The sequence below is a fragment of the Giraffa tippelskirchi genome, chromosome X, assembly GCF_054371585.1.
Source record: "Giraffa tippelskirchi isolate mGirTip1 chromosome X, T2T-mGirTip1v1.2.pri, whole genome shotgun sequence".
Lineage (NCBI taxonomy): Eukaryota > Metazoa > Chordata > Mammalia > Artiodactyla > Giraffidae > Giraffa > Giraffa tippelskirchi.
This window is the reverse complement of record NC_137289.1, coordinates 44,696,522-44,705,568: the sequence shown is the minus strand read 5'-3', so window position 1 is coordinate 44,705,568 and position 9,047 is coordinate 44,696,522. Positions and strand designations below refer to the sequence as shown.

The following is a 9,047-nucleotide window of genomic DNA, read 5'->3' as shown; positions in this document are numbered from 1 at the left end:
TTAATATTAATACAATGCCAATACATTTATTATGAGCTGTCCACTTGCATCAATATTCTCCATCAGCTGTCTTTTTTTTAATTAATAAATTTACTTTAATGGAGGATAATTACTTTACAATATTGTAGTGGTTTTTGCCATACATTGACATGAATCAGCCATTGTGTATATGTACCACAGCTTCCTTATCCATTTATCTGCTGATGGGCATCTAGGCTGCTTCCATGTCCTGGCTATTATAAACAGTGCTGCGATGAATATTGGGGTACACGTGTCTCTTTCAATTCTGGTCTCCTCGGTGTGCATGCCCAGCAGTGGGATTGCTGGGTGGTATGGAAGTTCTATTTCCATTTTTTTAAGGAATCTCCACATTGTTCTCCATAGTGGCTGTACAAATTTGCATTCCCACCAACAGTGTAAGAGGGTTCCCTTTTCTCCACACCCTCTCTAGCATTTATCATTTGTAGACTTTTTGATAGCAGCCATTCTGACCGGTGTGAGATGGTACCTCATTGTGGTTTTGATTTGCATTTCTCTGATAATGAGTGTTGTTGAGCATATTTTCATGTGTTTGTTAGCCATCTGTATGTCTTATTTGGAGAAATGTCTGTTTAGTTCTTTGGCCCACTTTTTGATTGGGTCATTTATTTTTCTTGTATTGAGCTGCTTGTATATTTTTGAGATTAATTCTTTGTCAGTTGCTTCATTTGCTAGTATTTTCTCCCATTCTGAAGGCTGTCTTTTCACCTTGTTTATAGTTTCCTTCATTGTGTAAAAGCTTTTAAGTTTAATTAGGCCCCATTTGTTTATTTTTGCTTTTATTTCCGGAGGGAGGTGGGTCATAGAGGATCCTGCTGTGATTTATGTCAGAGAGTGTTTTGCCTATGTTTTCCTCTAGGAGTTTTATATTTTCTGGTTTTCCATTTAGATCTGTAATCCATTTTGAGTTTATTTTTGTGGATGGTGTTAGAAAGTGTTCTAGTTTCATTCTTTTACAGGTGGTTGACCAGTTTTCTCAGCACCACTTGATAAAGAGATTGTCTTTTCTCCACTGTATATCCTTGCCTCCTTTGTCAAAGATAAGGTGTCCGTGAGTGTGTTCGTTTATCTCTGGGCTTTCTATTTTGTTCATTGATCTATGGTTCTGTCTTTGTGCTAGTATCATACTGTCTTGATGACTGTAGCTTTGTAGTATAGTCTGAAATCAGGCAGGTTGATTCCTCCCGTTCCATTTTTCTTTCTCAAGATTGCTTTGGCTATTTGAGGTTTTTTGTATTTCCATACAAATTGTGAAATTATTTGTTCTACTTCTTTAAAAAATACCATCGGTAGCTTGACAGGGATTGCATTGAATCTATAGATTGCTTTGAGTAGTATACTCATTTTCACTATATTGATTCTTCCAATCCATGAACATGGTACATTTCTCCATCTACTTGTGTCACCTTTGATTTCTTTCATCAGTGTTTTATAGTTTTCTATATATAGGTCTTTTGTTTCTTTTTTTTAAATAATTTTATGGTGCCTTTTATTTTTATTTTTTTAATAAATTTATTTATTTTAGTTGGGGGCTAATTACTTGACAATATTGTAGTAGTTTTTGCCATACATTGACATGAATCAGCCATTGGTTTACATGTGTTCCCCATCCTGAACCCCTCTCCCACCTCCTTTCCCATCCCATCCCTCTGGGTCATCCCATTGCCCCAGCCCTGAGCATCTGTCTCATGCATCGAACATGGAATGGTGTTCTGTTTCACATATGATAATATACATGTTTCAATGCTATTGTCCCAGAACGTCCCACCCTCACCTTCTCCCTCAGAGTCCATAAGACTGTTCTATGCATCTGTGTCTCTTATTCTGTCTCGCATATAGGGTTATCATTACCATCTTTCAAATTCCATATATATGCATTAGTATACTGTATTGGTGTTTTTCTTTCTGGCTTACTTCACTCTGTATAATGGGCTCCAGTTTCATCCATCTCAATAGAACCGATTCAAATGTATTTTTTTTAATGGCTGAGTAATATTCCATTGTGTATATGTACCACAGCTTTTGTCTTTTGTTTCTTTAGGTAGATTTATTCCTAAGTATTCTATTCTTTTCCTTGCAATGGTGAATGTAATTGTTTCCTTAATTTCTCTTTCTGTTTTCTCACTCTTAGTGTATTGGGATACAAGGGATTTCTGTGTATTAATTTTATATCCTGCAACCTTACTCTATTCATTGATTAGCTCTAGTAATTTTCTGGTGGTATCTTTAGGGTTTCCTATGTAGAAGATAATGTCATCTGCAAACAGTGAGAGTTTTACTTCTTCTATTCCAATCTGGATTCCTTTTATTTCTTTTTCTTCTCTGATTGCTGTGACTTCTTTGCCTTAATTGTTTGACCTACCTTCACTGAATGAAATGGTGGCTACACTATTAACCAAAGCAGAAGTTACAAGTCTGAACACCTAAGTGGTGATATTTCGAGCTATGTGATGTTGTGGACTGCTTTCATGTGTCCCTTTAGGGTAACACAGGGAGAGGAACAGGGCTGAGAGCCTGGAAAACTGGCAGAGTTCTGATGCCCCCACCTTTACTTCAAACAGAATGACCATGTTGTTTTACATAACTGTTTGAAAAAGGGTTTAAAGGCTCTTAAACATCACTGAGCATCATTTAATTTTCATTCATTTCATTTAATCAGTAATCACTAAGGTTATTCACACCTATTAGGCTATTATTTTTTTAAAAAGGGTGAGGATGTGGAGAAATTACAAACCTCATACATTTCTGGTAGGAATAAAAATGGGGCTGCCACTGTAAAAAAAAACATAGTGGGAATTCCTAAAAAAGTTAAGTGTTAAATTACTATATGATGGGGAAATTTCACTTCTGGGCATATACCCCAAAGACATGAAATCAGGGACTCACAAATATCTGTACACTCATGTTCATAGCACCATCATTCATAACAGCCAAAATGTGGAAGCTACCAAAATGTCCATCAATGGATGAATGGATAAAAATAAAGTGGTATATAGGTACAATGGAATATTATTATCATTTTAAAAAAGAAAGCAGATTCTAACACATGCCATAACATAGATGAACCTTGAAGATATTCTGCCTAGTGAAATAAAGCAAGTCTTAAAAGTCCAAATAATGTGTGGTTCTCCTTACATAACATACCTAGAGTAGTCAAATTCAAAGAAACAGAAAGTAGAATGGTGACTGCCAGAGTCTAGAAGAGAAGAGAATGGGGAGTTAGGGTTTAATGACTGCAGAGTTTCAGTTTTACAAGATGAAAAGTTCTGAAGATGGATGGTGGTTATGATTGCAAACCAGTGTGAATGTATTTAAAGCCACAGAACTGTACAGTTAAAAATATTAAAATGATAAATGCTATGTATAATTTACTTCAATAAAAATATTTTTAAAAAACAGCTGTTAGATACCAGGAACATATTGGTGTTTATCAGAGGCAGGAGGTGGGGGTGGGAGGCAAAATATGTGAAATGATTCAAAAGGTGGAAACTTCCAGTTATAAAATGAATGTCATGGAGATGTAATGTACAGCATGGCAACTATAGTTACTAACATTCTATTGCATATTTTAAAGTTGCTAAAAGAGTAGATCCTAAAAGTTCTCATCACAAGGAAAAAAATGTGTAACTGTATTGTGATGGATGTTAACTAGCCTTATTATGATGATCATTTTACAATATATACAAATATTGAAACATTATGTTGTAAACCTGAAACTACTTTAATGTTATGTCAATTATACCTCAATTAAAAATAAATTAAACATATTTAACTACTATATGATTCAACATTCCATTCCCAGGCAGAATACAAAAAAAATGAAAGCTTATGCCCATACAAAGACTTGTACATGACTGTTTATAGCAGCTTTATGTGGAATAGCCAAAAACCTAGAAGCAACCCAATATTTGCCCACAGGTGAATGAATAAAAAATTGTGGTATTTTCATGTAATGTAATACTACTTGCAACGTAATATTATAAAAAGGAATTAGATACTGATTACCCAACAACATGGATGTATCTCAAATAATTATGCTTAGTGAAAGAAGGCAGAAAAGAAAAAAGTACATACTTATGATTGCATTTATATAAAGTTAGAGTAAATGCAAATTAACCTCTAGTGTCAGAAAGCAAATCAGTGGTTGCTTGGGGAGGCAAGGGTTCAAGGAGAGGCAAAAGAGCAGGAGGAGACTTGGGGAGTTATGGATGGTATGTTCATTATCTTGATTGTGGTCACTGTTTCATGGGTGTATAGATTTGTCAAAATGTATCAGATCGTACACTTTAAACATATATAACTTGTGTGTCTGCATGCTAAGTTGCTTCAGTCGTGTCCAACTCTTTGCAATCCTATGAACTGTAGCCCGCTAGGCTCCCCTATCCATGGGATTCTCCAGGCAAGAACACTGGAGTGGGTTGCCATTCCCTTCTCCAGGGGATCTTCCCAACCCAGGGATCAAACCTGCGTCTCTTATGTCCCCTGCATTGGCAGGCAGGTTCTTTACCACTAGTGCTACCACAGAATCCCACATACAGCTTACTGTATATCAATTATGCAAAGACACATGCACCCATTATTCATTTCAGCATGTGCATGTTAGTCACTCAGTCGTGTCCGACTCTTTGGGACCCCATGGATTGTAGTTCGCCAGGCTCCCCTGTCCATGGAATTCTCCAGGCAAAAATACTGGAGTGGGTTGCCATTTCCTTCTCCAGGGGATCTTCCTGACCTAGGGATCGAACCCAGGTCTCCTGGATTGCAGGAAGATGCTTTACCATCTGAGCTACTAGGGAAGGCCCTATATATCAATTACATCCCATTAAATCTGTTAAAACAAAAAGAGCATGGCCAGTTTTAAGACTGCAGATTAAAGATGAAAATTTTACCAAAGACTATCAGGTGAGATAGCTTCTAGAGTACATGAAAGATACTGAAGAATACAAGGAGTTTTTTATAAAGTGCTTGTTCTAGGTAAGATTCTTGGTTTCTGCTTCCTAAACAGAATGATTAGTAAAGATAAAGGAAATTCAAAAGGGGGGGAATGATTCAAAGGCAAAACATAGCAAACACTTTGACTAATCTAAAATAATTGGCCCTCAGGATTGCCCTGGTGGTCCAGTGGCTAAGACTCTGCACTCCCAATGCAGAGGGACTAGGTTCAATCCCTGGTCAGGGAACTAGATTTCACATGCCTCAGCTAAGATTCCACATGCTGCAACTAAGACCTGGCACAGTCAAATAAATAAATACTTAAAATAATTTGTTGTTAATCACTCATTAGGCAATTAACACTAATTATAAATGGATCATGTGATAGACATGACCATCATAACGTGCCAATCAATGTATATGATACAATTAAAGCAACTCCTGTGCCTGGATGTAACTCAAATGATTCCTGATAGGCTAGAACTGTTAATGCATTTTTACTTGTTCTTCAGCAGGTTAAGTCACTTTAACTTGTATTGCTGGAGCCTAAGAGGCTGTTTGGAACCAGTCTGTTGTTCCATGTCCAGTTCTAACTGTTGCTTCCTGACCTGCAACAGACTGGTTCCAAATAGGAAAAGGAGAACATCAAGGCTGTATATTGTCACCCTGCTTATTTAACTTATATGCAGAGTACATCATGAGAAACACTGGGATGGAAGAAACACAAGCTGGAATCAAGATTACTGGGAGAAATATCAATAACCTCAGATATGCAGATGACACCACCCTTATGGCAGAAAGTGAAGAAGAACTAAAGAGCCTCTTGATGAAAGTGAAAGAGGAGAGTGAAAAAGTTGGCTTAAAACTCAACATTCAGAAAACTAAAAAGTACTGCCTATGTTTCCTTCTTGAAATTTTATGACTTCAAGTCTTACATTCATCAACCATTTTGAAGTTATTTTTATCTTTGATGTGAGAAAGAACTTTAGTTTGATTCTTTTGTGTGGAGCTATCCAATTTTCCCAACACCATTTATTGAGGAGGCTATCTTTTCCCCATTGTATATCCTTGCCTTCTTTGTCTTGGATTAATTGACCATAGGTGTGTGGAGTTTTTTCTGGGCATTCTATGTGAACATTGATTATGTGTCTGTTTTTGTACCACTACCATACTCTCTTGATTACTGTAGTTTTGTATAATAGTTTGAAATCAGGGATCATGATACCTCCAGCTTTTTCCTTCTTTCTTAATTGGGGTTTCTGTGTTTCCACACAAGTTTTAGGATTATTTTTTCTAGTTCTGTGAAAAGTGCCGTAAATATTTTGATAAGAATTGCTCTGAATCTATAGATTGACTTGCATAGTATGGTCATTTTAACAGTATTACTTCTTCTAATCCATAAGCATGGTATAACTTTTCATCTATTTTTGTGTTTTTAGGACAAAAAAAAATCCTTGAAAATAATGACAATTAAAACTTGAGCATTGAATGAGTGAGATATATTGCAGCTGCCATTATTGTGTGTGGGAAAGGAATGTCAATTTCGGTAATATCAAGAATTGGGTTAACTCTCCCCTCTCTCTGCCCTGAGATGAAGTCTTAGGAAAGTAGAAAGTTAGAACTGAGATTTGTAAATAAAATTGGCAAACAAGAAAGACTATATTATTTGTTAAAGCAGAGAGCAGATAAAAATGTTTATCAGCACAGAGACAATGAAATTTTTCTTTCTTGTCCTGAGGTGTGGATGAAAGAAGAAAAAAACTCTGACTATTTGAAATATGGATCTTAACATGTAAGTTTAGCATTAATGATATAGTATCTGAGACAGACTCCAAGGATTAGAAATTGACATTAAAATATATCCTGAATATATAATACCACTGAGTTACTTGGTAAAAGCAAATAAAAATGGCTTTGTGGAATACTTTCTCAATCCAAAGTCTGAAATGTTTTCATGTCTCATGATTAAACTGAAGACATTAAAGACAAACAGAAATTCATTAAAACATCCATGTAATAATGACAAATGTCCTATGAAAGGGCTATAATTACGGTGACCACAGATATGTCAACAAAAAATAATGAGATGCATAAGGAAGCAATAATATAATGGGATGAATATTTTCAAATTTATTAGGAAAATTATCATGGCTTGTTAAATGATAGAGTCTCAGAACAGATTCTTATTTAAAATTCAGATTAATGATGTTTACAGGAGACACACTCAAACTCCTTTCATGAGATGGCATAGATTCACTCTCTTCAGCTTCTCCTCTCTAAATGCAACTAAATATCTCAGAATAATTCAATAATCAGTCACAAAAGGATTCTCAAAGGTGGAAAGGAGTCAGACAGGCTAAGGACTTTGTAACATGAGGAAAGATACCTTGGTGAGATCCCTTTATTTTTCTCTCTCATATATTAAAGAATGTAGACTAGAGAGGCCTGCAACCCGAAGTATCAGCAGACATAAATAGAAAAAAAAGAAAGAAAAATTATCCCACTAAGCAGCATCATACAGCCTAAGTGAAACCTGTGGGTTTGAATGGGAGCACCAGAATAACAAAGCCGACTGAAATAACACTGTAAGGGCTATAACAACTAAAATTTCCTTGGAACTGCAGATCTCAAAAGTATACCAAGACCTATGTGCTAAACCTAAACAGGGTGACTGTGTGCTGAAATAGAATATTTAAATAGCATCAAGTATCTCTTAACATAATAAACAAAATTTCCAAGATATAAAATCACTTGTCGTGCCAAGAGCCATGACAAACACCTCTTGAGTGATAAAAGACTGTCAATTGATGACAAAATTGAAAGAATCAGGCACTAAAATAATCTGAAAAGGATTTTAAAACAGCCATCATAAAAATGCTTCAATAAACAATTATGAGTTCTATTTAAATTCAACTTAAAAATAGAAAATCTCAGCAAATAAATAAAATAAAAATTATTTAAAAGTATTTAAAAGTACAGAATTAAAATTATAGAATTAAAAATACAATAACTAAAATTTTAAAACTCACTGTATGAGCTCAATGGTAGAGTGATGATGATAAAGTTAAAAGTAATGAATCTGAAGACAAAGTAAGAGTTTACTCAGTTGGAAAAGACAGAGAAATTAGTGTGAAAAAACTAATGAATGTAGCCTCGGGGACTTGTGTGGGTAAGAACCAAAAATTTAGAATTAGTTTCACTGGAGTCTCATAAGGACAAGAAAAGGAGATTGTGGCAGAAAAAAAAAATGTATTTGAAGAAACAATAGCTGAAAAGTTACCAAATTTGGTGAAAACAATAAACCTACAGATTCAAGAAACAGACCAATATTCAAAAAGCATAGATCCAAATAAGTCCTCAGTATAAACTTCATAATTAAACTCCCAAAAACTAAAGACAATTTTTAAAATAGCTAAAAAAACAGAGAGAACTGACACGTTACCTATATAGGAACACCCATTTAAATGACACTGGATTTATTGTCTGAAATGATAAAGTCCAGAAGAAAGTGGCAAAACATTTTTGAAATACTTAATGAGAAGAAATGTTACCTATAAATCCTATACCCAGTGAAATATCCTTTAGGAACAGAGGGGAAATCAAGACATTCTTGGACAAAGGAAAACTAAGAACTTGTCATTAGCATACCTCTCCTATTAGAATGGCTAAAACAAACTCTCCAAACTAAAAGAAAATGATAATAGAAGACTGAGATCTTGAGAAATGAAAAATTAGAATCAGTAATCATAAGAGTAAATATAATACAAGATCCTTAACCCCATGAGTTTCTTAAATCATATTTAATGAATGAAGTAAAAGTTATACCATCATCTGATATGGTATTCAGCATATCTAAAGGAAATACTTAAGACTATTAATTAATATTTTAAAGGCAGAGCAGTGACTATTTTGTAATATATAGAAATATGGAATGACTATGTTGTGTACCAGGTCCTAACATAGTGTTGTAGGTCAATTATACTTAAATAAACAAACAACAAACTCAAAAAAGATGAGATTTCTGGTTACCAAAGGAAGGGGGTGAGGGGAATAGGTATTAGATGAAGGCAATCAAA

The 9,047-nt window shown here is 34.9% G+C and overlaps 1 non-coding gene across 1 annotated transcript; it reads left to right on the top strand.

Moving 5' to 3' along the window:
• The first annotated feature begins 5,146 nt into the window (after nucleotides 1-5,146).
• Nucleotides 5,147-5,219, top strand: TRNAG-CCC (transfer RNA glycine (anticodon CCC)). The gene has a single exon. It is a non-coding gene; the product is annotated as a tRNA-Gly (tRNA).
• The last annotated feature ends 3,828 nt before the right edge of the window (nucleotides 5,220-9,047 follow it).